Source organism: Diceros bicornis, chromosome 22 (assembly GCF_020826845.1).
Source record: "Diceros bicornis minor isolate mBicDic1 chromosome 22, mDicBic1.mat.cur, whole genome shotgun sequence".
Classification (NCBI taxonomy): domain Eukaryota; kingdom Metazoa; phylum Chordata; class Mammalia; order Perissodactyla; family Rhinocerotidae; genus Diceros; species Diceros bicornis.
The window spans coordinates 35,848,775-35,870,494 of record NC_080761.1 but is presented as its reverse complement, the minus strand read 5'-3'; positions in this window follow the sequence as shown (position 1 = coordinate 35,870,494).

The window sequence follows — 21,720 nt, the reverse complement described above, 5'->3', positions numbered from 1 at the left end:
ACTTTGAAGTCAGGGAATGTGATATCTCCAACTTTGTTCTTTTTTCTCAGGATTGCTTTGGCTTTTTGGGGTTGTTCGTTGTTCTGCTGAGACTTTTTTTAAGATCATAAATGGAGATTGAATCTTTTTGAATCTCTTAAGGTTATCATGTGGTTTTTCACCTTCATTCTGTTAATGTGGTGATTACATTCATTTATTTTCTAATGCTAAACCAACTTTGCATTTACAGGATAAACTCATTGTGTATTATACGTATTATGTATCACTGGATTTCTTCTGCTAATATTTTATTTAGGAATTTTTTTTTGCATCTAAGTTCATGAGAGACGTTTAGCTGTTATTTTCTTTTATTTTAATATTCCTAACAGGAGGTTGTATCAATATTATACTAGCCTCATAAAATGGGCTACAAAGTGTCCTCTCTCTTTCTGTTGTCTGGAGCAGTTTCTGGGATATGTTAATTAATTAAGATATATTAATTAAATGTTTGTTAAAGTTCACTGGTGAACCACCTTCAGCTTGGATTTTTCTTGTGGGAAGATTTTTAATTATAGATTGAGTTTCTTTAAAAGTTATAGTGTTATTTAGATTCTCTATCTCTTCTTTGTCACTTTTTTAAGTTGTGATTTTCATTTTCTTCAGTTCATCTAAATTCACATATTTTCTACTATCCTTGTGGTCCTAAGACATCCCCTGTTTGATTTCAGTCCCATGAAATTTGCTAAGGCCTGATTTATGATCCAGAATATGTTTGATTTCACTAAATTCCCATATACATTTGAAAAGAATTTATGTTCTGCACTTTTTAGGGGGAATGTCCAAAAAATGTCAATTAAGTAAAGTTGGCAATTAATGTTCAAATCTTCTATCACCTTTCTGACTTTTTTAAAGCTACTTTTCAAACTATAATAATTTAATTTCTTTTTCCCCTTCCCACATATTTTGCTCTTATTGTCTTATATTTAATTTCTATGCCTATTATAAAATTCAGTTTAGAATAGCATTTCATTGCATATGATATAAAATTCTAGGTAGTCAGTTATTTTCTTCCAGCACTTTACATAGGTAATTCCATTATGCTTTGGCTTCTACAGTTTCTGTGGAAAAGTCAGTTGTAGGTTTACTGTTCCATTTTGAAGGTACTATGTGCTTTCCTCTCTTTTCTTTTCTTTGGATGTTTTTAAGGCTTTTCTTTAGCTCTTTGTTTCTCAACAGTTTCATTACAATGTACATATATGTGTTTGTGTTTTGCTTAGGATTTAATTTACTGAGCTTCTTGAATCTCTGGGTCATCTTTCTTTAGTCTTGGAAATTTTCCAGCCATAATTTCTTCAAATATTGCTTTAGCCCCATTCCAACCTCACCTTGTTGATCTTCATTTACATTTATTCTAAGCATTTTGACTGTTCCACATACGTCTCATCATGTTTCATCATGGATATTGTCTATTTTCCAACAATTTAATCATGTTTTCCATTGTTTCATTCTGCTTTTAAACTCATCTAATGGATTCTTAATTTTAGATATTGTATTTTTCAATTCTAGAATGTCCATTAAAAAAACAGATTCTATTTATCTGTTGAAATTCTCCAGGTCTTCAATTATTTTGTTCATGTTAACTTCTGTTTTTAAAGCATATTGATCTTACCCAATGTATAGTCCTCATCTTCTAACTCTAATATTCAAGTCATCCCTGTGTCTACTTCTATTGTCTTACCTCTCAATTTTTATTTATGTTTTCTCATTTCTTAGTATCTAATAACTTTCAAAATTTTGTTCTAGATATTATGTATTAAATGAAAACTAGATATTATAGATGCCATTGTATTTCACCAGAGAAATGTCTCTCTCCTTTTATAGGCATATAAGATGAAGACTTGATCACCAAAATCCAATTGGAGATTGATCTGTTGCACAACTATGTTGATGTTTTAGTAAGACTCGGTGTACCTCTGTTTCATCTGGAGTCTGGTTGATTACCTGGAGGTTCTCTTTCTCCTTAGCCCTGAGATATTAGAGGAGATACACTTGTGTTCTTCAGATTTTCTCCGTGCAGCTCTCTAAACCCCTGTATTAGTCAAGGTTCTCCAGAGAAACAGATCCAATAGGATATAGATACAGCTATAGATATATAGATATCCAACTCTCAAGATATATATATATATATATAAAGAGATTTGTTATAAGATATTGGCTTATGTGATTATAGAGGCTGAGAAATCTCCCGATCTGCCCTCTGCAAGATGGAGACCCAGAAAGGCCTGTGGTGCAGTGTAAAGGCCTGATAGGCAGAGAACTGATGGTATAGACAAGGGCAGGAAATCAATGCCCCACCTCGAGCAGTCAGGCAGAGAGAGAATACAACATTCCTCCCCTCTTGCATTTTATTTGGACCCTCAAAGGATTGCATGATGACTACCCACATAAAGGAGGGCGACCTGCTTTATGCAGTCTACTGATTCAAATGCAAATCTCCTCTGGAAACACCTTCACTGACACACCCAGAAACAATGTTTAACCAACTCTCTGGGCATCCCTTGGGCCAGTCAGGTTGACACATAAAATTACCATCATAACCCCCTCTCCTCATAATTTAGAAATCTGTCAAATATCTTGAGAGCCTAGAAGTGTGCGTGAGGTGGGACCTCTCTTCCAGCAGATTTGTGCTTAGGAGAAGCACTATGAGACCACAGGGGCGTTCACTGTGGCTTCTCTCTCTTCCAGGAAGCCCCAGATTTCAGAAAATGTCTACAGGATGAAGCTGATTAGGCATTTGTGGCCCACCAATCACCCAGTTTCTTACATGGGGCCTGTTTGACTGCTAAAAGCTTAGCTGGTTTTCCTTTTCCTTAGAATCTCTCTGTGTAAACCAATCTCAATACATAGCCTGTGCCTAGACTTAGCAAATGCCTCTTGGGGAAAGATGGATGGGATTAACAGTTTAGCTTGGAAGGACCCTCTCTTCTCCAGAATGTTAGGTCAGCTATTCTTTTTAAAAATATGATTTTTGTAATTTATCTTGCTTTCTTCATTGATTGTCATGGGAACAATAGTTGATTGCAACCTACTATCTTTTCCCTGGAGGAAAAAGCTAGACTAATTTTTCTTAGGATAAATGATCCAGACCATCAGTTTGGGGTGGGATAGAGGGTTTGAGTACTATTCTGCCTCACTTTAGCTATTGTCTATAATTATCTGAAAAAAAAAATGCTAGAATCTATACAGAGATTGAGAAAAAAACTAAATAAGAAATAATTTACGCCTTAAAGGTAATTAGAGTCCAGAGGATGAGAGAAATATTGCTGCTAATCTCCTTTCAGGGTGGTGTGTACTATGATAAAACTAAGCACAGGTTGCTGTAAGAACATGGGATAAACTTAGGTCAGTCTTGGAGGATGGTAATGCTTAGAATGAAAACTAAGGTGAAGTAAAGGCAAAGAAGAGAGGGAATAACTTACGTGGAGAGAGAAGTATGAAAACAAATAATATGTGCTAGGGACCATGAGAAGTTTTATATCATTGGGGCATAAAGGGGGATCAACCTTCCCAATGAGCTGGTATACCAGAGAAATAAAAGCTTAACTTTTTATGAATTGGTTTTGTGGGTACCAAGAGGTCTGTGCACTGGGTATTCCAATTCAAAATCAGAGAGGTCAACCACCAATGCCATTTGACACATATGATGGATGGCACTATAATGGGCAGGGGCAGAGTTTATTTCTTATTTCTTCCTGCTACATTTGGAGCATTTAAAGCCTATCCTCTTCCCCAAAAAACAGCTAAACTCAGAGGAAGGCACATTAAAATTATAATTTTGTGAGGATTACTCCAAAATCTTCGAACTTCCTCCAAATCCTACCCCCCGGGAGCCGTTTTTACTTCTTCATCTTATGGGAATATATGTTTCTATAGGACTTAAAAGGAAAACTCAGGATGTGATATCTATAAACTATATACACATTCCAAAAATTTGGCATAATAAACTGTTTTGTTGTTTGCAAATTTCATTTTTATTTTAGTAATAAATCTAACACCATGCTTAACAATGAATGAAAATGAATTATTTAGTCAACACATATTTGTTAAACACTCACTATCAAAAAAGTGGTGCAAGTTAATAGATTTGGAATTATCCTTGTTTTCTTTCTCTCAGTCTTAGATGCAGTGCATCAACATATCTTGTAGATTTTCCCAAAAATGTTCTCAAATCCAGTTCCTTTTTATGACCTTTGCTGCTATCGTAGCCATACCATCATCACTTCTCTGTCAGGAGACAGAAATAGCTTGCTTACTGAAATGTTTGCCCATCTACAATCTACTCTGCAAATAATGGCCAGAATGATATTTTAAAAACCTAACTTTAATTAAGTGGTTCTCTAAAAATTCTCCAATAGCTTCTAATTTCATCTAGAATAAATCCAAATTTGTATATTGGCCTGCCAAGCTCTGCAAAATATTGTTCTTTGTTACCTCTCCAACCATTTTTTTCCCCCTAACCATTCTTCCCTTTAATGTTTCCATGTTGTTAATCCTTTGGCATCCTGGAATGCTCTTTTCCTGGATGTGTTCATGTCTCTCACATGTCATCCTTCAGAAAGAATATTGCTAAGTACTTTATCTAATAATCACTGTTTTTCACTCCTATTGGGAATTACTTTTCTCTAGAGCATGTAATATACTCTACCATTATATTATATAGCTACTTATTTATTTGTTTATTTGTATCTCCCACTAGTATGTGAGCAACTGCCTAGACACCTACAAAACCCATTAAGTAAAAATTGTGTGGGCAAGGGGTGTTTTTTCTTCTTTGCCAGAGTATTTTTATTGTCATAACAGTACTTGGAGTAGGAGTTGGCATAAAGTATACGTTCAATAAATTTTTTTGAATTAATGAATGGAAAAATAAAAAGAAGTAAAGGAGAAGAGAAAGAAAGAATGGAAGGGAAGAAATGAAGAATGAAAATTGAGAATGGAGAGCACAAAAATAAAGGATTTAGTCTCTGTAATAAACTGCGTAGGAACTATTGACATCATATGTTCATGTGCATACTATGTGTGCCTTTTCCATAAAATTATTTTGGATGTGTATATTTATTTCCCTCTCATCTCTCAATCACTTCATATTCCTTTAAGTGACATGGTAGATGTAGAGGAAGGGTAAAGAGAAGAGAACAAGCAATGAATGATGCAAGAAAAATTAGAAAGTATGTGAAGAGAATAGTCACTATTTTATTTTGAGTGAAACATAAATTTCATAAAAGGAAGTTGTAAAACCTAAGATAGTTGTCAAATGATGGACAGTGTTGAATACCAGGAAATGTATTTAGAACTTTACTGTTCAGGTTATGAAGGGGTCACCAAATATTTTCTTGAGAGAAAATAATTATCAGAGAATATTTCCATGTGATAGCTTTTCTATTGTGACATTTGGAAAACTTTAAGAAAATATCTAGGAAAACCAGATATTTCAACCCCAAATCAAGAAAGCAAACCAAACCAAAACCGAATTCATAGATACAGAGAACAGATACAGCAATTGCCAGAGGTGGAGGGCTGGGAGTGGGCTAAGTGGGTGAAAGTGGTCAAAAGGTACAAACTTTCAGTTATAAAATAAATAAGTCATGGGGATGTAACATATAGCATGGTGACTGTAGGTAATAAAATTGTATTGTATATTTGGAAGCTACTAAGAGAGTAGATCTTAGAAGTTCTCATCACAAGAAAAAAATGTATGTGGTGATGGATATTAACTAGACTTATCGTGGTGATCATTTGGCAATTATACATGTATTGAATCATTATGTTGTACACCTGAAACTAATATAATGTTACATGTCAATTATATCTCCAAAAAATCACATAATGTTACTGATAATTTTCTAGTGCCATATATGTAAGCAGATTGGTAGACACTGTAAAAAAGTAATATTTTTGTTGTTATTGTCCATTTGAAGTCTTTCTTTCATTGAGCCCAAATTGTTTTTATAAACATTAAGCCAATAAGAGGGAGAATCTGAGTCAAGATTTTTTAAATAGACTCTCAAGACTTGCTTGCTAAAATAAATCATGGATGAGTAGAATTTCATAAAATTTTGCATTATTTTTAAATTGAGTTACAAGTCATAGACAAGTGGGGGTTGTAATTTAATGTGATATCACGGAAATTGTCTCAGTACCCTCATTTTTAATATGGAATGATTACTATATACAATTTTAATGGAATTCTAGAATTAGGGAAGGAATATTATTTTATTATAGAAAACTCCCTATAATTTCCCAAAGTAATATTTGGGTGGATACTATAAGTATTATAGAAACAATCTGGGCTCCATATGTAATTGCAGATACATTATTTCAAGTTCTGCACATTCTCCCTAATCACAATCCCTTTTAGCAGCATGTGTCTTTTATAGTAATTTGTTTTTATAATTATTCTACCTATCTACATCTGCATATTCTATTACAAACACTCAAAGGCAGGGAACATGTCTTATTTATATTTTTAAACCCAACACCTAGAAAATATTGGACACAGTGAGTGTTTTTTGAATAAAGTTAAAATCTGACGTGTTTGGAATGGATTGTCACTCTTTGAAATCAGGCCTAAGGGTATACATATGTCAATAATCAATGGAATAGATTGATTTTTTGATAAATCAAAATTTTAATTCTGTTATCACTGCCACCGCTATCACCACTAAGATGATCAAATCAACAGCTCCTTTTCTTCTTTCTCTGACTCAATTATTGAGCTCTTTCAGCATTGAGCATTGTGTGAAGGTCTTTCTCTCATTTACTCCTCATACCAACCCTATGAAGTGGGAATTAGCATCATGCCTGTTTCCCAAATGAGGAGACAGAAGCTCAGAGAAGTTAAGAGCCTCGTCTAAGGTACATGGTTAAGAATGACGGAAGTGGGAAACAAAGGGTGTTGGTATCTGGGATTGAGAAATTTGTGAGCAGAATATTCAAGTATATACCCTTACTCTTGAGAAGCAAAAAAATACCGAACTTTTCAAAGTAGCTTTGTTTTTGTAGTAGTATGTGTGGACCCATCCTGATTGAGCAAATACTTAAATGTGTCAATATTGTTGGGAGACAGAGCTCTCATTGAGGAAAGAGGGAGATAAAGATATAAAACGGGAGGATACCAAGATGAACTATGTGAGGATGTATAGCACTTGAGGGATTGGGGTGGACTCTTGATTTCTAAAATGTGTCAGGTGTATGTCTACATATTTAGGTATCTGTATATTTGTATGTGCTTATATATTTATGGTTCTTGGTGAATGTATGGCTTTATAAACATACGTATGTTTCCTAACTCTGTCCACTGAAAAGGCCTAGAAACAAAGACACCTTGGGGTTTGATGAGCACAAATAGCACCCAGATCTTGGTTTCTAATACCACACTCAAATAAAAGGAATCAGGGCTCCTTGAGTGGATACTGAGTATAAAGCTGGGCAGAGAAGATAAGCCTGGCACATCTTGTTATGCTAGAAAGTAAGAAAGTACTAAAAAAAATGATGAGACCTGTCACATAGACACAGGAATCAGCTTAAAGGGGCTCCCTCCTGCTAAATCAAGGACAATTTGAGGATCAATAACAAAAGAGAGTAATGAAATATAAACTATTGGAAAAATTAGAATTCGTTAATTCATATCAATAATAAATAGATTAAAAATAAATGTGGGGGTGGGGGGATGGGTGAAATGGGTGAGGGGATTAAGAAGCACAAACTTGCAGTTATAGATAAGTCCTGAGGATGTAATGTACAGCATAGGGAATATAGTCAATAATGTTATAATAACTTTGTAGGGTGACAGATAGTTACTAGACTTATTGTGATGATCACTTCATCATGTATATAAATGTCGAATCACTATGTTGTACACCTGAAACTAATATAATATTGAATGTCAACTATATATCAATAAAAAAATGTGGGAGGGGCTGGCTACATTAGTTAAGTTCAGCGCGTTCTGCTTCAGCAGCCCAGGTTCGTGGGTTTGGATCCCAGGCATGGACCTATGCCATTCGTCAACCATGCTGTGACGGCAATCCACATACAAAATAGAGGAAGACTGGTGCAGGTGTCAGCTCAGGGCTTATCTTCCTCAAGCAAAAAAAGAGGAAGATTGGCAACAGATGTTAGCTCAGGAGGAGTCTTCCTCAGGAAAAACAAAATGTGGGAGAAGGGAGAATGGGAGATCTTATTTATAATAGAATGCCAAGTGCTGACTGTTCAATATGGGGGAAATGCTGGAGGTGGAAAATCCTCTTTTTGTGGCTATCACAGTAAAGACTGGTCAGGAAAGAATCATCAATAAAAGCTTACTATAAGACAGAAATTTTGATGAAGAGCAGGATATGTGTTTGATCTTAAAGAATCTCTCCCACAGATCCCTTATTAGTAGGAAGGGAAAAACTATATAATGGGGGAATAGGACAGCACCTTGAGTAGGTGCTTGATTAATTAATTAATCAAAATTAATTTCAGAAATAGGGACAGACTGACTTAATGCACTCTGAATGTGATACCTTGAGAAGGGTGCAACATCGCTTATATTGTATTCCAGCGGGGAATATATAACCTGAATCTAATCATGAGGAAACATCAGACAAACAAAAGGAGGAACATTCTATTTAAAAAGGAGATGGGGGTAGAGACTATTCAGCAAAAATTTCAATGTCATATAAGATAAAGAAAGACTGAGGAACTATTCCAATTAAAGGGAACTAAACAGATATGACCACTGATCCTAAACCTGATGCTGTTCTGGAGAAACACTGCTGTAAAGGAGAGTATTACGTTCAGTAAAAAAATTAGAATAGATCCTCAAGTAGTATTGGAGCAGAGCATGTAGTCCAGCCCAAAGGTGAAAGATGCATGTGAATCAGATCATTTATGATGAGAATTGATAGAAATTAATACTGTACATGAGCCTGTTTGACTTATCATCTCCTTGATACGATAGAAGAAGAGCAAATTATAAAGCAAATGGAGCCAAATGTTACCACAGGGTGCTGCAGGTAAAGAGCAGATGAGTGCTCTTTACATTATTCTTGGAATTTCTCTGTAAAGCTGAAATTATGTCTAAATTAAAGTTTGATTTATTTATTTATTGCTGAGGAAGATTCACCCTGAGCTAACATCTGTGCCAATCTTCCTCTCCTTTATATGTGCGTTGCTGCCACAGCATGGTTGAGAAGTGGAGTAGGTCTGCACCCGGGATCCGAACCCATGAACCCGGGCCTCCAAAGAGGAGCACGCGGAACTTTAACCGCTTGACCACTGGGCCGGGCCTTTGTTTGTTTATTTTTAATAAGAACACATGAGATTTAAAGTTGTAAGAACAGATCTTCTAGATCATCTATGGACTATCCTAGATTTGGCCATACACTTCAAAAACAAAAAACTGTATACTAGATAATTTTTAAAAGAAAACATATAATCATTTAAAACCAATACTATCAGTGATTGAGGGAACATGTTTGCTCTGCTCTGAATTTAAAATGTGACATCAATTACGGAAGGTGGGCAGTAACTTATTCTATGCTTACTCTCTAGTATAGTTCACACTTACTACCCTCCTTTCTAGGCTGTAAAATTTCAAACTCAGTCGGAGCAGCAAAGAAAATTCAATTGATTCAGATAGATGGCTTAGCATTTTTTTCAATGATTTTTTCTATCACGCTCCAGAGTGTGAATTCTTTTTGAGAAATTTATAATAATTCTGATTTTAAAATCTAAATCTCTTTTTATTTGTTTTGTTTTGTGAGGAAGATCAGCCCTGAGCTAACATCCATGCTAATCCTCCTCCTTTTTCATGAGGAAGACCAGGTCTAAGCTAACATCTATTGCCAATCCTCCTCCTTTTTTTCCCCAAAGCCCCCAGTAGATAGTTGTATGTCATAGTTGCACATCCTTCTAGTTGTTGTATGTGGGACGCGGCCACAGCATGGCTGGACAAGCAGTGCGTCGGTGCGCCCCCGGGATCCGAACCCAGGCGGCCAGTAGCGGAGCGCGCACACTTAACCGCTAAGCCACGGGGCCGGCCCCCTAAATCTCTTTTTAAATTAAATTAAGAAAGTAAGATGCATACTTTTGAAATGTGAAACACATGACCATCTCTAAAGAATTGCTGAGATAATGATAAGACCCAAATCAAGTCTGCTAACCCTTCACAGCTAAATGGGAATTTTTTTAATTGAGGGAAAAAATGTCGACTAACAAAACTAGAAACTAGACATATGTGATTGCAATAATTGAAACAAAATTAATTTTAGGTTCTAAATTATTTAGATAGCTGTCTATGCTGTCACATTTTTTGTCATGTCAAAATGAGTAGGGCAGTTTATTTAGATATGTATTCTTTTGTCTCTGTGGAAAAGAGTCTGTAATTTATCCAAGAAGGGTTATAGTCATATTAAGAATGAATTCTTGTATATGTGCCTTAAAAATTAAAGATAAATGGACTGAAAAATTTTAGGTTTCAAAAATTTTTAGTGAATTAAGGAAAAGGGAAAAAGCCTAGAATTGTATTGGAACAGAGCCTCTAGTCTAGCTCAAAGCCAGAAGAACTTGACTTTTATTTATGATGAAAATTAATACAATGTACAATTATCTTCCATATGTACACATGCTGATCTGACTCAGCAGCTCTTTGATATGGGCCTTGCTTTTTGCTTAAGCTCAGATCACTAACAAATATGGCAGGAAAAAAAAGGACCTGATTTTTTTTTTATAGCTACTGAAAGTCCATCACTAAGCTAGAAATATGATACTTCATGAATTTTGTGTGTGTGTGTGTGTGAGGAAGACTAGCCCTGAGCTAACATCTGTTGCCAATCCTCCTACTTTTGCTGAGGAAGATTGGCCCTGAGCTAATATCCATGCCTATCTTCCTCTACTTTATATAGGACATTGTCACAGCATCGCTTGATAAGCAGTGCATTGGTCTGCACCTGGGATCCAAACCTGCGAACCCCAGGCTGCTGAAGCGGAGCATGCGAACTTAACCACTACGCCACCAGGCCAGCTCTGTGAGTTTTCTTATTAGGTGAAATTTACAAGTGTTAAATATATCACTTATTGATATCACCTTGGAAATTAACACTCTTCATTAATTTTATATTACTAAAATTTTCCAGTTACCCTTGCTCTGAATTGGCTTTCATTACCTGGAAAAGAAGGCTAGCTGACAAAGCAGTAACAGTGCACTGTGGTGATGTCTTGAGATGACTATGACCTAAGAGGCCATCACAAGCCTCCTGTGACCCAGATGCAGAGTGAGCTGCATTTTTCTCTAAGTTATTTATTTACTTATCCTTGTTTCTAGTATATCTCTTAGATTAATTTTTTTTGTGTGAGAGGAAGATCAACCCTGAGCTAACATCCATGCTAATCCTCCTCTTTTTGCTGAGGAAGACTGGCTCTGAGCTAACATCTATTGCCAATCCTCCTCCATTTTTTTCCCCAAAGCCCCAATAGATAGTTGCATGTCATAGTTGCACATCCTTCTAGTTGCTGTATGTGGGATGTGGCCTCAGCATGGCCAGAGAAGTGGTGTGTCGGTGCGTGCCTGGGATCCGAACCCGGGCCACCAGTAGCAGAGTGTGCACACTTAACCGCTAAGCCACAGGGCTGGCCCTCTCTTAGATTAATTTTTCTTCATGTTAATACATTTTAAGATGTTTTTCAAAGGTGTTCTTTGTGTGCAAACAGCCTGGGGACTTAGATGAGTGAGAATGTCTTTATTTTATTTTAGTATTAAAATGCTACTTTAGCTAGACATAAAACTCTGAATTTGTTATTATTTTCCTTCAGTGCCTTGTATCCATTACACCATTTTCTTCTTGCAATTCATATCACTGTTGAGAAATCTGTTGAAAATTTGATTCTTCTACTTTTTCTCTCTCTAAAAGTATTTAGAAGTTTCTCTTTATTTTGAAATTCTTAAGATGTCAGTGTTTTCGTTTAGGTTTCATTCTTCTTATATATCCTACTTGGCAATTTACAAGTATTTTGACTTTTTCCTTCTTCTCAGATGTTACTTTTTCACTTTGCTTAATTCTGGGAATTTCTGAATTAATATCTTTTCAGATATTTCTTCCTCTTTCTTATTTTATTTTCCTCTTTGTGACTGCCTTTACACAGATTTGACACTTCTATATCTACCCACATATGTCTTAACTTGAAGCTATAATCTCTTCATCTCTTCCTGATATTTCCTGGGAAATTTCTCTATCTCACCTTCAATCTCATGACACATTCTTCTGCTGTGCTCATTCTGTTATCCAACACTTCTTTTCAATACTTTATAAAAATTAATATATTTCTATACCCTGTATTTCCAAGTGTCTTCTTTTAAATGCTTATTCATAAGTCCTATTACTGTTCTTAGTCTTTGAGAATATTCAGTGTCATTTTAATTCTTTTTTCATTGGAACTCAAATTGGGCTTTATTGTATATATGTTTTTCAGGATGATGACTATTTTCTTTTGTACTATTTGTGTTCTGCAGCTTTCAGAAGTCTTGCCATTTTCCCCTGAGAGCTCATATTTCTGTGGGTAACAGTTATGTAGTATTGTCCTCACAAAGGGCTACAGCCAATGTCCTAGCTTTGCCAGAACCTGGAGACTTAAAATTGGGAAAGAATTGAACTTCAAAGTGGAGTGCCTCTAGAGGTATAAATCTGAGATTGTCATTCTCCAGGTAGTTCCTTTCCAGTGGCTCTGGCCCTCAAATAAGGGCCATTTTTTAAGAGTTTACTGAGAGTGGGGTTTGTGTTTTGGAGTAGAGGTGGTGGAGGGAGCCCTTAAGGGTCATCAGAAATACCTGCACCTCTTATTTACTCACCACCCAGCAGGAATTAATATCACCTGAAGTTACTCTCCCATCTGCCACAAGAGCATGGCTACCGCAGATCTTTTCAGCCTTTTCTGTGCAAGGGCAGGTGATAATCCTCCCAGGGAAAATGTGCATAAAAGAAAAAAGTACAACTAAAAGTATTTTCCCCAGGCGAAGCTTCCCAGGCTTACCTGCCCCTCTTCCACTCTCAGTGAGCATCTCCCAAGAATGGGACCCAAATAAATTTTGCCTCCCTGGAAGAGTCTTACAGCTTACTAGCTTTTGCAATTTGTAAATTTTCATCACATTTTGAGGACTTCATTGGAATGAGCTTGGGGGTGGGGAGATTAGGGAGGAAGCCAGCAGCTCCTGTTAGTCTGCCATTTTATCCTCAGTAGCATTTCCATGTGTACACTTTTCGTTCTTGCTCTCGTGAACATGATAGCTCTGACCAAACATAGGGAAGCCGCAAAGCATACGTAATTTCTTCAACAGTCGTAGTCTCGGAGGGACTAGGAGCAACATTCAGTGAGATAAAAACTGTCATCATCCAGGAGCTACAGAAATAGGGTAGGGAATGTTTATTGCAATCTTTCAGATTCATAAAGTGGCAGCAATATCTATTAGTGTGATATCTTACATAGAAATATTAGCTATCTTTTAGACTCACTTCACATGCATTTTTTCATTTAATTCTCCCAACAATTCTAGGAGGAATTTAATATAGTATTGTCCCTATTTTACATCAAATAGACTGAGACTTAGAGTTTTAAGTTTTGTTAATAACCTCTAAGTGGAGGAATTTAGGGCTCTTCACTTTCATATTACTGTTGTAACCTATTTAATTTAATATGGCTGTTTTTATTATCTAGGTATCATAGGATTTCAGAGGTAGAGTGAATCTCAGTGGTCATTTAGTTTAACTCCCTTACATTCCAAAGGAAGAAACTGAGGCCTAGAGAAGTTGGGCAAATTGAACGTGTTAACAAGCTAGTTTATACCTTAGTAGAAAGGAAATAATTATCTCTAGTCTTGCAGTCAAGTGCTTCTGTGCTCTGTTCTCTACCTTAATTTTGTTATTCCCCCTAGAAGCTGTTATATTGCATGCTTCATGAAGAATGATCCTCCTTTTTATTATTAAAATAATTTATTAACATCTGTACTTTGTTTTTTTTCAATTTTATTACAGTACATTGAATTGGGCTAAGTATTGTCTTCTGAAAATAAAGTATGCAATTAAAACTTTGGATTAAATTTATCTAAAGATCAATATGATGAAATTATACATCTAATTTATTGAAGATAGAAAAGCATACTTTAGTATCTTAGAGAAAGAGGAAATAATAAAACTAATTTTCTTTGTTTTTTAAGGCCCTTTACACTGGTAAATTAGTTTACCAGTAAAGTAGATGAATTTGAAATGACATGAATTCTAATTATCTTAGAAATTCTATCATAAAATTCAAGGTATTTTAGTAGTCATTTCCATTTAAAATGAATATAAATTCATTCTTGTCTTTAATTACTTACAGCACCAAGACCACTGCATTCTTTTTAGGAACATACAGGCACATCCTATTGCCCAAATTCTATGGCACAGTTCTTAATTATCCAGGAGTTTCAAGTATTTTTTAAAAAATAACTCCACTCTTTGAATATCTTTTAATAGACTTTCTTAATTATATAGAAATGGAAAAGGAATAGTGGCCTACAAAGGTAAATTTTGTTCTTAATAATTTAATGATTTTTTTTACACTGTTTCTAATGATTTTTGAATTAGAGACAGAGGACAAGGCTGAAGTTTGAGCTCTGTTATAATTTCCTGCTGGTCTTGTTTGCCTCCTTATATCCTCCTTCTCCACCATGGTTTATGTCCTAAGACTCCACCAAAGGTCTCTTTTATCCTCTGGCTTCCAGTTGGGTTCAACCAATGCAAAGTGGGGTTAAGGTTTTTATTTCCCCTGCTCTTTTCCTGCTGGTCACAGTGGGTAAGGGACTTTGAATGTCAGATGGCTTTCTCCACACATCTTTTCTCTCTAGATCCTGATAATTCTTTGTCCCCCTGGGCCTTTAAGCCTAGAGGTAGTAAACACTTTCTACTTTGACCTGTACCTTCTTGATTTCCCTACACCTTGAACTCACCTTTATAAATACTCCCTTTATTCAACTCTCCTCGGTTACCTTGTTTGAGTGTGTCATCTGTTTCACGCCAGAACTCAGACTGATGCACTGAATTACCTTGAAAAATCAGATTTGATCTTTAAAGTTCAAATTCCTCTCTATACAATACACATAGTAATGCCCATCACTGAGCATTGTTGATATGGCTCATCTCTGCTCTCAAGATAAAGTTCTAACTTGACAACATCAGTTCAAGGTTTGTACTTAACATCTTCACTTTTATCTTTTGCCAAGTTCCCCTTTCATTAGGTATGCTCCTGCCATATTGAAATACTTTCAGCATCCCCATTCCCTCAATGCTCTATGCTTGATGCACTATGAGCAATTTACATCATCTGGAACCCTCTCTTCTTCTCCTTCTCTTCTCTATTCCCTTCAATAAAGTCTTCTGAGAATCACTTAGACTAGAAAGTCTATCCTGATTTGTCTCATTTCCAACCTAAATTGAACTGAATATTTAAAAATAAGTTTCCCCATTGTGCTTTATTACACACCTTCTAGCACTTACTTGATTGCCTGCCTACTTGTCAGTTTCTCATTCTAGACTGAAAACTCCCTCGGTCAGGGACTAAGTGTTGCTCACTAGATCTTTCAGTCTCTAGCACAATCCTGGTCCTACAATGAGCAGTAAATAAAAATTTATTGTATGGCTGTGTACACATGAAAACAGGTTTTCTCTGAGATTTTTTTTTTTGTATTTTCAGAATATTAATTTAAGTTACTATAAGACAAACAAATATATGACTAAAAACAATAAAAACAAGCAAACATGTCTTACCAATCTACTCTTCATCACCTTTAATTAACTTGACCTTTACATATCTTTCCAAAATATATCATTGAGGACCTGGATAAAAGGGAGCTCTCCGGCCACTGGAATTCTTGAGACTTGGGCCAATGAGGCAAATCATCCGAGGCTGTTTCAGGTTATACCTGGGCCCAGGCTGGCAGTCACTCAACAGAAGGGGTACACTATGGCATCAGAAATAAAACTTGGTCAGACTATGTCTCTACAGGTAGTGCTCTTCCGAGAACCAACCCCATCATTTATTAACTCTTTTGAATTTTAACAAGGCTTGAAACTAAGTTATCTAGACAATGGTCTCATTTCTTCCATTCCTATTTCCTGTGAGATTTGATACGTTTAGCATACTGTGTGAAATAATTTTCAAGAGGCCTAAAAATGTAATCTAACAATAGTTTCTTATCTGTTTGTTGCGTTCTTGTTTATGCTTGTATGAAATAGATTCAATAAGCAGTGATTTATCAGGCAATCTTGTTTCACATTCTGGGTGATGGAGAACAAGTCTGCTGTGCAGTGGGACTCACTCAACAAAGATTTTCATTTTTTCCTCCCAATATTAAAAAAAAAAACCTAGGAAATTCCATTTCCCTTGTTTGAAATGTGTTATTTTATAGAAGTCTACTATGCATCTATTTGGTAGATTGTGCTTAAAAATTTCTCATCATTTTAGTAGTGTTATTGGGTAATAAAAACAGTTTTTAAAGCTTGGACATTGGCTCTTTGATATGCCTTTCACATCATTTCACATCTTGATTTGAACTCGTTTTCATTTTTTCCCAGAGACAGCAGAAAAGCACATCAAATGCACAATAATGCTTGTGTTGTGATAGGAAGTCACTGAAGAATTTTTTTAGGTACTTCCAAATAAAGATAAGGTTTCTGGAAGCCGACAAGCATCAAATAACCAAACATGGCTGTCAGCTGAATTATACATCTTTATTTTCTTGTTATTATATTGTTGAATCTGATATTTGGCTTTGATGAGTTTTTCAATCAGATGTGACCTTTTCACCACTTGTGATGGAGAAAGGCACACAGCAAAATTACTAAACAAGGCTAGGATTTCAGAACCACTCATTGACATTTTAATTTTAATTTTATTTATTTAGAAGAATTTTCCTACAACCTAGCTAAATGAGAATGAAGGGATACTTTAACTATTGGTTAAACTATTGGGTGTATTATTTTTAAAGATGTTTTTTAAACTAATCATTTTTAGACAAGAGAATCCCAAAGTAAGTGAGGAAACCCCCCTCCCACCCACCTCCCTCTCCTCCCCACCTAGGTAATAGTGTTAACATGGGAGAAAATATCACAGGCACCGGCTAATCATTTAAATGGAAGACTGGTCTGTTTATAAGAACTGTGCTGCAAGATGGCGGGAGAGTGCTCTCAGTCTGAGCTGGAACCTCTATACCCCAGTTCCTTAACAGATAACAATTTCAGGCTGTTTTTCTAATTGCACCTAAGACACCCTCCAAGATGTGCCTGTGGTTAGCAGTGGAGGAGAGGGTGTGTGAGATTATGGCACTCACTAAAGGAGGAAAAAGTATACTCTAGACTTCTAAATTAGCAAAATCCCAAGAGGCTATTTGAAAGGGAATCAACAACAGGTATTTGAAAGAGGTCACAGTGTTTATCATAAAGATTTAGGGCCTCCAAAGGAAATACAATGTTTGTCTTGGGGAGTGACTCATTGAAGTTCTCTAAAGACACAGGGCTTGTCCCAAGGAGTATCCCACATTAGTGATTTCTTTGTTAGCTGAAACTTTTTCAAACTTTTATAATACAGGACATAAAGATTTGTTGATTATGAAGGTCTGATTTCCTCATCAACAGGCAAAATGTTCTTTTGGGGTATTTAAGGAAATATTAGACTTTACATTTACATGTATTTTAGATGAAACGAAAGTAGTTCAACATTACTAATACTTACTTTATGGATTAGCATTGCTCCTTTCCATTGGTCTGTAGTCCTATGGTCTATAGCATGGTTGAGTTTACTCAGCTCAAAAAATATGAAATAAAAGCTATTATAAGTAGTTTGTCAGAAAACTGATTGATATCAAGAAAGATGTTTATTTACTAGCCATATTCCAGCAAATTTCTTTGGATGGTTTGTGGCTAAAATTGAAAAATGTATATCTTAATTAAGTAAGAAGAGCCAATGATGACTTTTTTCTGTTTCAGTGTGCATAACTTTTTCCAGATATTACAGTTATCAAATCCTGTATCAAAATAAACTCCTCGTAGGGCTGGCCCCATGGCTTAGTGGTTAAGTGCGCACGCTCCGCTACTGGTGGCCTGGGTTCAGATCCTGGGCACGCACTGATGCACAGCTTCTCCGGCCATGCTGAGGCCGCATCCCCCATACAGCAACTAGAAGGATGTGCAACTATGACATACAACTATCTACTGAGGCTTTGGGGGGAAAAAAGGAGGAGGATTGGCAATAGATGTTAGCTCAGAGCCAGTCTTCCTCAGCAAAAAGAGGAAGATTAGCATGGATGTTAGCTCAGGGCTGATCTTCCTCACAAAAAAAAAAAAAAAAACTCCTCAGACTCAAATATTTAAATTTTTATATCACAAAGAGTTAAAGATTTTTGATTAAAAAAATAAAGACCCTACTTAATCAATCTTTTTGAAATGGTTAATACAATTAACAAATAAAGTAAGTATTATTCATTTCATCTTTTTATCAACTATTATGAATTTCTCACTTCTGTATAGGATTTATAAAGAATATATTAACAGATTGCTAAATATATGTCATGTGTAAGTAAATACATTTACATGTATTAGAAGTGCTTACTAAGAAAGTTTTTTTTCTGTTGAGGTACCTGATCAAAAAATGTTGGCAACTCCTAAAGCAAAAAGAGATTCCTTATCTCACAACCATTTTTCGATTAACCAAAATTAAATAAAAGTGTATTTTGAAGGTTTCTACTCATTTAAATATAAAATATCATCTGCTCCTAAATGGGAAAACTGAAAGAGAGTATTTAACAAATTATTTGAAAAAAATTTATAGGGGCCGGCCCGGTGGCATAGCGGTTAAGTGTGTGCACTCCGCTTCAGCGGCCTGGTGTTTGCAGGTTCGGATCCCAGGCGTGCGCTGACTCACCGCTTGTCAAGCCATGCTCTGGTGGCATCCCATATAAAGTAGAGGAAGATAGGCACAGATGTTAGGCCAGGGCCAATGTTCCTCAGCAAAAAGAGGAGGATTGGCATCAGATGCTAGCTCAGGGCTAACCTTCCTCACCAAAAAAAAAAAAAAGAAAAATATTTATAGCACACTAAATTGTATTTAGAGAAAAAAACAAAGGATATAAGGACTAAAACCAACTTTATTTTAACTATCTATTTTAAGTAAATTATCATGTGATTATTCAAGTACATTTTTAAAAACATTTCTGAACTAAATAGAATCATAAACACACACATACAAAATTTTTGTTGTCTCTCCTAATGGAACAAATATGTCCCTAAAGGGACTGGTTGAGGATATCATATAGAATTGTTGTCTTTTTTACAGATTTATGTAAACTCAAATAATGAAAAGAACTTTTCTTGAAAATAGAGGAAATTTTATTATATGATTATAATTATAGAGAGGGAGAGGGACTAGAATCTCTGTTTATGCTCTCTCAACATTCTTTACTAAGAATTATTCAAAGAGTTTCTCATTTGGAGAACATTTGCTTTCAAGAACATATTTGATCACATTTGATAATAAGAGTCATTTATATTTCCAAAGCAATATGCTTGCTACTATATAAGCCTATAGAAATATAATTATCACTAACGTTTATAATGAATATTATTAAATGTACCCTGTACATAATGCAAACTAAATCAACAGATTATATATGAGAGTTAAAAGGTTCATGAAATTTGCAATCCTATTGGCTGGATTTGTCTTTGTTAGACATCTAGGAGAAAAAGAGAGAGAGAAATTCTCCAAAGAGTGTTCAAGAGCCTGTATAGTATATGCAGGGCATAGGGGTGTGAAGTCCCCTTGGAAGGAGACCTAAGCACACAATGAAATTATATGAAATGATCTGAGGAAGCAATCAGCCTTCATGTGCCTTACTGCTTGTATTGTATGGTTAATAGAGTAGTGCCTGCTATTCATTGGAATTTATGATATTTTCAATATGTGCATGTATTGGGCTATGTTGGTCTAGCATGAAAAATTTCAGTGCAGTCCAACATTTGAGTGGTTTGAGTTCAATGATTGTTTATGGGAAGGAGATAGTCCAAAAATCCTAGGTTGAATTTGAACATATAAGAATCCCAATTTAGATGTATATGTATATATATATATGTATATATAAAAGGACTAAAGACATTTTAGAGGCCCCTGTAAGAGGTCCCCATTTCTGGTAACAAGAAAAGATACATTAAATACATGAAATTCTTATCACAGCGTAGTCAGATGGGGTTGTCGTGTTGCCTATATCTAAAATGAAAACCGAATCAATTTTTCCATGTCTTCTTGGGATAACTATGTGGCACTAGCAACAAGCAGGAATCTAGAATGGATTTGAGGAAATCATTTTTTATTGCAGTCACTATTTCCTTCATCAAAGATATTGCACAGAAATAGAACAAAGAATCCTAAAATTTATATGGAACAACAAAAGACCCTGAATAGCTACAGGAATTCTGAGAAAAAAGAACAAAGCTGAAAGTATCACACTCCCTGATTTCAAAATATACTACAAAGCTATAGTAACCAAAACAGCATGGTACTGGCACAAAAACAGACACACAGATCAATGGAATAGAATCGAAAGCCCAGAAATAAACCCACACATCTATGGACAGCTGATCTTCGACAAAGGAGCCAAGAACATACAATGGAGAAAAGAAAGTTCTCTTCAACAAATGGCTTTGGGAAAACTGGATAGTCACATTCAAAAAAATGAAAGTAGACCCTTACCTTATACCATACACAAAAATTAACTCCAAATGGATTAAAGACTTGAATGTAAGACCTGAAACTATGAAACTTCTAGAAGAAAACATAGGCAGTACGCTCTTTGACATCGGTCTTAGCAACATATTTTCAAGCACCATGTCTGACCGGGCAAGAGAAGCAATAGAAAAAATAAACAAATGGGACTACATCAAACTAAAAAGCTTCTGTACAGCAGAGGAAACCATCAACAAAACGAAAAGACAACCTAACAATTGGGAGAAGATATTTGCAAACCATACATCTGATAAGGGCTTAATCTCCAAAATATATAAAGAACTCATGCATCTCAACAACAAAAAAACTACCAACCCAATTAAAAAATGGGCAAAAGACCTGAAGAGACATTTCTCCAAAGAAGATACACAGATGGCCAACAGACACATGAAAAGATGTTCAAAATCATTAACTATCAGGGAAATGCAAATCAACACTACAATGAGATATCACCTCACGCCGGTCAGAATGGCTATAATTAACAAGACAGGAAACAACATGTGTTGGAGAGGATGTGGAGAGAAGGGAACTCTCATACACTGCTGGTGGGAGTGCAAACTGGTGCAGCCACTGTGGAAAACAGTATGGAGATTCCTCAAAAAATCAAAGATAGAACTACCATATGATCCAGCTACTCCACTGTTGGGTATTTATCCAAAGAACTTGAAAACACCAATGTGTAAAGAAACATGCACCCCTGTGTTCATTGCAGCATTATTCACAATAGCCAAGACTTGGAAGCAACCTAAGTGCCCATCAAGGGACGAATGGATAAAGAAGCTGTGGTATATATACACAATGGAATACTACTCAGCCATGAGAAACGATGAAACCCAGCCATTTGTGACAACATGGATGGACATTGAGGGTATTATGCAAAGTGAAATAAGTCAGAGG